This window comes from Channa argus, chromosome 9, assembly GCF_033026475.1.
Source record: "Channa argus isolate prfri chromosome 9, Channa argus male v1.0, whole genome shotgun sequence".
Lineage (NCBI taxonomy): Eukaryota > Metazoa > Chordata > Actinopteri > Anabantiformes > Channidae > Channa > Channa argus.
In genome coordinates this window covers 18,253,026-18,261,951 of record NC_090205.1, presented here as the reverse complement: position 1 = coordinate 18,261,951, position 8,926 = coordinate 18,253,026, and the positions used below count along the sequence as shown (strand labels likewise).

General features: G+C 39.0%; 1 protein-coding gene across 13 annotated transcripts in view; it reads left to right on the top strand.

Moving 5' to 3' along the window:
* The first annotated feature begins 64 nt into the window (after window positions 1-64).
* map2 (microtubule-associated protein 2) overlaps window positions 65-8,926 on the top strand; it is a 77,408-nt gene continuing 68,546 nt past the window's right edge. For 9 of the 13 annotated variants that reach the window (XM_067515597.1, XM_067515599.1, XM_067515595.1 and 6 more), the window contains exon 1: window positions 72-207. The gene's annotated coding sequence lies outside the window, so the exon portion shown is untranslated. Of the gene's footprint in view, window positions 208-8,926 lie in introns of all 13 variants that reach the window. The other 4 variants (XM_067515591.1, XM_067515593.1, XM_067515602.1 and 1 more) reach the window with 4 other exon arrangements.

The window sequence follows — 8,926 nt, the reverse complement described above, 5'->3', positions numbered from 1 at the left end:
GTACATTAACTCATTAGCTTCGCAGTTTTGTTAATAGTGTGTCTGTGGTCGTTTCTAGCAAATGGGTCAACCACAATACCGTAAGGACCAGTTTAAGCACAGCTACAATCCACTGGCGAGGCTATTACAGTCATTACGGTACATGTAGGCTGCGGAGACGCTCTGTCCAACACCGGGAGTTCCACTGGAAGACACTGCACCGGACAGGTAAAAAAAACCGAGTCTTTCTATCCACAAAAACGTTGTAATACAGCCGAATACGTGTGAATGGCAATTACTCAAAAAGAGCAGGTTATGTTGACGGCTAGACTGAGTGGTTAGAGGAGACAATGAATGGGCATTTTAGCATGCATTGAAGCTGAAGTGATGAGGTGCCCCTCTCTGTGTGGATGGAGAAAGGGCGCATTGTTCGCCTAAGAAGAACGGGGACTGGCTTCTTGATGGTTTGTGTGCCGTCTGATCTGGGTTTTCAGTGAGGGTGAATGAGCTGCGGTGTGGAGCAAGTCTGATTTAAAAAATAGCAGCTGAGCAACAGATAGTTTATAACCTACAAACCAGACCCTGCAGTGGGTAAGGTGTCTTGTCTTCCATTTGTTCAGTAAACGCTGGTGACGGGTTGGACGAGTCTGCGTTGTGCTACAGAAAGGCTTCACCTACTGCGGTCACTGCAGGAACGCTCCTTGTCGCGGTGGCAGTGCACGTCTGTCAGGCTGTAGTGAGCTTATAACACTCTGTTGAAATCTAGGATATAAGGGCAATCTCAAAAATTATTGCAAAGAAGCCCATCCAGATATATAATAGTGATTCATAATTTTCCTAATGAGACAATCAGTGAGGCGTGCGAATATAGGTGCTGAGTCATATTAGCTATCATTTCTCTGATTGATACCACAAATAAAGCCTGTGTGCAGGTTTGTTGTTGTAGTGTCACTGCGATGGCATTTTATGTACTGATTGTATATAAAATAGTGAGCTCATACATGTTACATGCCTTGTAGGCTTCAGTCTAATCTCATTCACATTCAGGGACGGGCTGTTGAGTCCCGTCTGTCCAGTGCACTTGCTACAGTGTGTGCAGAACCATTTCAATGCTCAAAGCATTCAGTGTGAGACTGGCATATACTGAGTCATGAATGGTCAGACAGGCGGCTCAAAGCTCCACCTTGCTATGTGATCTGGTCCATGTTTCTGGAGGACCGAGCTGGTTGTATAGCAGTGTCCAATTTGCCACATAGGGCTGCTTTATGCCTGCTGTAACGAAGCAGAGGAGCTGATTCAGCTGTATACTGTAAAATCATTGGCCATCACATGCATCTAGCTCATAGGAAAACATTTGGAAGGTTTACCACAGTTAGGAGTGTTAATAAATATGTATTTTCTGCTTTCCTTTCAATATCTTCTCTCTGTAATCCACACATTATCATAGATCTTACACAGAGTGAATGATGTGTTTGTCAGAATGTGTAGATCTTCCGCAGAGTGAGTGATGTTTTTGTCAGAATGTGTTTGCGTAATGCTCTGGTCATTTGGGTTTTTTGTGTTCAAAAATTACTCCTCCTTTTAGTGCAGATTACAAACTCAGTGACTACATAGGCATAGAGGGGAAATAGACCTATGAGATAGGAGATGCTGATTAGTCTTAACTGTCCCCTGTCACTGCCCGAAACAGAAATGACCCACCAAGATGAAGGTGCTTTTATTTAGAAAATCATTCTTAAATTCATCATGATAGCACATAGTAGAAATGGCACGCTGATTTAGACAACCGATTTCATTATATGAAATTATTTATTAAGAATCAATCATGAGAAGAGACAGATGAATGGGAAAATGTTAAGGCACGAATGGTTTGGGTGAAGAATCACTGCCTGTTTTGTGTTTGGTCAACACAGTAGATGGTTGGATTGAAAGGCTGTCAGTCCGTCAGATATCCTGGAGTCACAAGATGGAGCTGATCGAAGGTCTTCTTCTAGAAATCCCACAGGGTTTTAGTTTAAATTAGTTTAAATGTCTTATACCTATTTTACAGTCTTGGGGGAATGTTTGGAAGTGAGGAAAGAGGAAAGTGAAATAAGGTCAGAGCAGCTCAGAAAAAGATTGCAGTCCAAAAATATTCAGTGCTTTAAAAAAGAACATTAAAACCAGTTAATTATTTGACCAAATAAATTAGGCTGGTACCAAGGAATTCATTGACTCTTCTTGCGGTGACTGCGTGACAATTGTGAGATCTGTTGTGTCCAGTACCGTAGGCTGTCACAGTGAGGAGTACAGAGGTGCATGCTCAGGTATCGCTGCACCAGTCCAGTCCACTCTCATGTGTGGTGGCCTGTACGGTTGGTCAGCTTTACATAATCCCTGTGTGTCAGTGAGACAATCTAATCCTGATTCCTGCAAAGATACTTAGTCAGCTGGCCATTACACACACACACACACATACACACACACACACACACACACACACTCACACACACACACAGGCACTCAAGCAGTCTTCATTTGTCACTTTCTAAGCTTGGCCTAAGACTTTGTGTGTGTGTGTGTGTGTGCGTGCCTGCGTGCGTGTGTGTGAGAGAGAGAGAGACAGAAGAAGTGGGAGAAGCTCTTTGTATGAGACAATGAGTATCTTGGTATCTTTGGCTGCAGCATCAACACACTCCACCACCATGTCTGCCAGCTAGCTGCCAATCTCTCTCCCTCTCTTTGCCTCTCTGCCTAAATAATAACACTGCAGGTTTTTCAAAGATTAGCTTGTTGGCAAACATGTTTTTGAAGAAATTAGGGATTGCTCCTAAACTTCCCCGTAACACTTAAGTGTCAACTAGGGGCATTATTTATATTCATTTATTGCAGTTTGCAACTGCAATAAATAAATCTATTGTTTGTCTAAAAGAAGTGAAAATACCAATTCTAATTAGACCACAGTACTACAATGTATTCAGTTTATTATCATAACAATAAAAACACAAAAGCAACAAATCTTTACATTTGAGAAACTGGAACTAGATTTTTTAGGTCGTGCTTGAAAAATAACAGTAAAAAATTATTCATATTTCAAAAGATTTGCATATAAATTTTGATGAGCTTAGTAATATATTGGACGGTTTCTAAATTAGATATTATACTGTATATCTAGCCTATATTAATTTTGGTTCATACCAGTTTGTACCCATCATCACTTCTTTTTATCACTTTTGACAAGTTGTCTGACAGCAGCACGTTCTTTAAATACCTTACCTTTTTGGAAGGTATAAAACAATTGATATTTGGTATTTTATTCATTACCTATTTTATACATTATATATTCACTTATAACTGAGTTGGATTATTTCAGAACAGCCATGCTCCGAGTCCAAAAGTAAAGTAAGCCAACCCCTGAAGGGTCTTATCTCCATACAGTAAAACCTCATCTCCATACAGTACTGTTTGTTTGGCCATTCCGTAACGGAGATGGAAAGTAGCAGATGTTCTGTACAGAAATAACTCACCAAAGGTCTAAAATAACTGTTTCATGTGCTCAATGAAACAATCACAAGTAGTAAAAAGTGATTTTGGCCCTGTTGACAATATTGACTTTACTCTAAAAGCATTGCACAGCCATGCCTTTTTCCTGCCGTAGACGACTATTAATACCAGTTTGCTTAGATTCAGCCCATGACTGCAAACTGCCTAGACTCACGTACCAAGGATTACCTTCCTTATCTCGGAACTTGACGTTGACCTAACTTACTTTCAAGGGCACAGAGAAAAAACAAGTCGGAGTACAAGGTCTACAAATAAATAGCCTGTCATTGATAAATTGCTTGGCTCTGTACATTCACTGGACTCATATACAATAATCAGCTACAACATTAAAATGACCTGCCTAATATTGTTCTTCATATGTTGAAATCACTTGATCATAACCTGCATAGATCTTCCAGCAATGTGTGCTACAGTAACTCTTTTGCGGGATTAAAACAGGCGAGGTGACCGTTGCTCTGCACACACATCTTTGACCCTTGGGTGCCCGACTGTAGCCTGCTTCACAGGCAGTCCTTTCTGGGACCACTTTTGTAAATGCTGATCACAACATGAGACCTACTGTTTTACAAGTGCTCTGACCTTGTTGTCTAGCCTTGTTATCTAGCTATCACAATTTGTTGCTCTGGTTCCTATACTTTCCCATTTTCTTCCTTCTAGAAAATCACCGTCAAGATCTGATTGTTCACTTGCTGTCACCTTGGATTTTCCTTTCCTTGGGGAGCCTTTGGTTCAAACTAGTTGACCTTTAGTTTGTGGGAGGCTGAGATAAGTCAAGTTAGTCTTGCAAGAGGCTGTCCCAGCACCCAGACTCCATTTGTCTTCCTGACAGATCTGAGTACAATAGACTACTGATGTTTGTAGCATACTGAACCTCCATAAGCATTTTTGAAAGGTTTAATTAAATATTTGTTACAAAAGAAACACCTAAAGAAATGCAACTTAGCTCTGATATATAGTACATGTACAGTATAACTAAATAAAATGCAACTAGAGGTTTAAATGGGGACTTTATTTTTTAGGATGTAACAATTTCTAGAGAGACATAATCTCTCAACATCAGATGACAGAGGAGATGGGTAACTGATAGAAAAACATGTGTGGGCAGAAGCAAGAAAAACATAAGGCTGACTCACAGCACATTTAACTCTTTAGAGCTGTCTCTCCTCTGCTCTCCTCTTCTCTCCTCTGCTCTCTTTTCTTCTCTATGAAATTATATCTTTACAGTGTGTACCTTGTGTCTTACATTTGTGTTTGAACATAATGTGTGTGTGTGTGTGTGTGTCAGTGTTCAATATTCAGTCTGTGTGTGGGTGTTTATGCTTTTGCGTGGGTATCATTTACAGTTTTATGTGCTTCTGTTGAGGGGAAGAAAATCACCCTCAGTGTCATTTACTTTGATATCTCATGTGTGATCCTGAGTGCTTCACAGGCTTTAGTTTGTGACACAATGCTGTAATTTAGTTTCTTTCAGCCTGTTTCATCCAGTTCAGTTATACTCAGTATTTCCCTGCATTTTGCAGAATGTTGGCTTGGAAATTGAGTCAAATGATCAGCTAGTTAGAGAAACGCTGTTGTGGGAGCAAAACCATATATATAATATTTATACTGGAGATATTTCAATAATATAATCAACATTGTATTCGTAGAAATACAGTATTAACTTATAGCCAGTAAGTGAGTTTACTTTAAATTTGGAAAGCTGATCAAAATGATAGAACTGATTGACAGCTGGACAAAAATAACATATTTCTGGCAATGTCTTAGCAATCCAATGGAAAAATGTCAGCTCATTTTCAGAGAACCAAGATAATCCAAAGATGCTAGCTTCCACCCAACTGTCCATCAAATCCCCACCGCTCACAAACAGATATCATCGTATTCCCCACAGCCTTCTTTAGATTTTCCCTTTTCACTCATTGCTTAACAATTTGTCATGTACTGATGACAGGCTCCACATTCTTGAATCTGATAGCCGAGTCATCTGAGACGTCCTGTCAGTTAAGGTGCAATAATTTATGACAGAGTTAATAGGCTGCAGGTTCCCAGAGGTTGTCCATGAGGTTTCACAAGGCTGTTGACAGAATTAAAAGGAAAATTATAAAGCTCATGGCCAAATGTGTTATTATAGGCTTCACTTTATCATCTGATATTATATTGGATACATGTAGTGTAATAAAATTCCCTTCATAGTACCATTTTATAGTATGTTAAACAAACAAAAAAAAAAACTATGGATAGTGTGGTCTCCTTTGATTAGGCTGTGTACTGAACTCGGTAAGTTTAACAGATACAAACCAAATCACAGTAGTACTACCATGTACCAATTCACATTGAAATAATAAAAGTACCACAAAAGAGAACTTAGGTAGCAGTGTCGAATTTCAATGTGAATCGTACCCAACCCTATCTATGATAATGTCTTAGTTGTAACAATAATATAACAATATGCAAGCTGGCATTATCAATTTTGTCACCCATTTTACAAAAAATTGTGAATAATACACATTGTGAGTCCATACTTTAACTGGGTCATGTGGCCTAGTAGGATATACTGCTGCATGCTGTGTCACTGCACCACAAGCTAAGGTAGCATAGCTGCAAAATGACAAGGGGAAATTGAGTGAACAAAGTGCAGAAATAGTCAAAATACACCAGTCCTAAATTTAATTAATTAATGTCTTAATTGATAGACATGGATCATTCTTAATCAACTCGGAAGTGGTTTTACCTTTAAAAGATGGCAATCTACAAATTATGATGGAAATAGGTTTAGGCATCTGGACTACTAAGTCGTTTCAACATCTGCAAACCACTATATGGAATATGAAAAATATAAAAAGCTGCAGGAGTCAGCTGTCGATGGCAGGCTTAAAGTGGAATCATTCTGCAAAAAAGCCTTAAAAGGAAAGCAACAGATGGCCAGACATAACAAATGCTGTCTAATTACATTGCTAATAACATGGTGCCAATTCAAGTGGTTGAGAGAGATCATTTCAAACTACTTGAGTACCGCTACTTTAAACCCAAGATACACACTGCCATTCTGTTTGCCAAATCTGGCACAGAATGGCATGAGGCAGAAAGTTTTACATTTTGCCAATTTTATCTGCTTATCTTCATCAATAAAAGTCCAGAAAATATTCTGATATTATTTTTTGTCCGTATCACATACCCCTATAGGCTGTTCTTTATGAAATTCCTTGCAAACATACTGTACCTGCTGATGCTGAAGACCGATATGAACTTACATAAATTGCTTGGGTTATAGCCTCTATGTGGATAATTGCATCTCAGATCACTTTTGGAATGCTTCATGATTATGTCCCTGTCTTTCACCCTACTAATTCTTGAGTGTGCATAGAGGATGACTGTGACGCCCCCAAAAACACACACGGGACTGTCCTGAATGACAGCACTGCAGAGCAATAAAACCGTTTGTCTTTCTCAACTAAAGGAGAAAACAGGCTGAAATCACTATTGTGAATAGAGCATTATGGCCTTCCTTCTACATGCATTAAAACATGACTTCCGTAATGGCGTTATATTCAGAAAAAATGCAAGTCCCAGGAAATTTCAGGTATAAATGCATCCAAGATTTGATAAAGTCTATTTATTCACATCAGGGATAGTGAGAGATGCATTTAGTCATCTTAATACCAATAGGGAGTTAATGAAATGTCCAGGTCAACACAATATGTCATATAGCTTATAAAACAAAAACAAAAACAGAATTAAAATGTTGATTACCTGAGTGTGAAGTGAGTAGTGGTCTGCATTTTGATAAAGGAATGTATTGAGGTAATTCTAAAGCTAAATTAAAGTATTGTTTCTTTAGACAGTCAGCGTTCAAAATGTAGAAAATGGAACTAAGTGCTGATTCATCATTTAGAAACAGCTGATGTTTGATTTAGCTTTTTGTCGGCCAGCGTGCTGGCATTCTCTGCTTCCTAACATATTGCTGGAAGTGTCACCAGACGCTTTGTAGAGTGTGTGATCTGTGGTTTTGAACTCATTCTAGATCTTTGGGAATTTAGAGTGTAAAAGCTTACAAGTTAGACATGAGAAAAGACCATGAATTATTCCCTTTTTGTTTTGAAGTGTTGCGTATCATCTTCTCAGCTGTTGTCTTTGGGGAAGCAAGTCGTCCCTCTATAACTTATGTAATAAATACTCATGCCTACACACATGCAGACTCACACACAGAACTTAATCAGACACACATTAACACATTGGTACAATTTGTACATATGTACAACTGTTTCTTGATTGTTGATGACAATAGATAATAATGCATCTGCCTTTAATCTGGTAGTCTCCGAGTTTTGACAGACTTTTCTCTTCTTCGCAGGCCAATCCTAACAAATAACTTCAGTAACTCTGGCAATTATTCCTACTTAGAGCAGGATCCACACCCCACACTTGGGCGACTGTGGCGCAGGAAGGTAGAGCGGTTGTCCACCAATCTCACAGTTGTTGGTTCAATCCCCGGCTCCTCCGGTCACATGTCGAAGTGTCCTTGAGCAAGACACTGAACCCCAACTTAGTTGCTCCCGGTGAGTGTTGGTGTATATATATGTGTAGTGTATCATAGCAGCTCCCCCATCGGTGTATGAATGTGTGTCTGTTTGTGAGTGTGATTGGGTAAATAAGAAGCAGTGTAAAGCGCTTTGAGTGCCAATAGGTAGAAAAAGCGCTATATAAGTGCAGACCATTTACCATTTACACACCATAATGACTTAATAGACATTTACTGTCTCAACTGTACTACCAAGGATCCATTCCTGTGTTTGCTTCCTTCTCAAAAGCAATCTTTGCATTGACTCTTCAGGGGGCGGGAAAGCAGCTCGCTTCTTTTAGGCTTTAATCTTAAACCATCTGCTCTTAAACTCTATTTTGATCATCCTAACTCAGACAACAATCTGCTCCTCACTGTACCTATCCTTGTCCCATCCGTATGTTTCTGTTCCATCGGTGCGTTGAAAAAGTTAAAGAAATTTATTATAAACACATAATAAACTTGAAGAATACTATATTAGGAATTGAAGAATGTCCTCCTTCATAATGGCCCAAACAATATTTACCAAACTAAAAGAGGTCACTTTGCATGTGCAAAGCATTCAGAACATGAAAATATTTAGGAGGATGTCACTGGTGGGCTTTCCCATATATGACAAGTGTAGCAATGAATTTAGCCTTTCTCTTCCTTTTTGTGTCCAATGTTTCTTCACCAGCCTACGTCATAAAATCGATAAAAACAGGAGCTTATCCCTTATAGGCATGTTACTGTTTCTTGTATTTATTGTTTGTGTTGTAATAATAAAAACACAGTTTCAAATGGAGGTGTAATGAAATGGTAAGGCTGCTCTAAATTAGATGTTTGTTGGATGAGAGCTATTAAATGTCA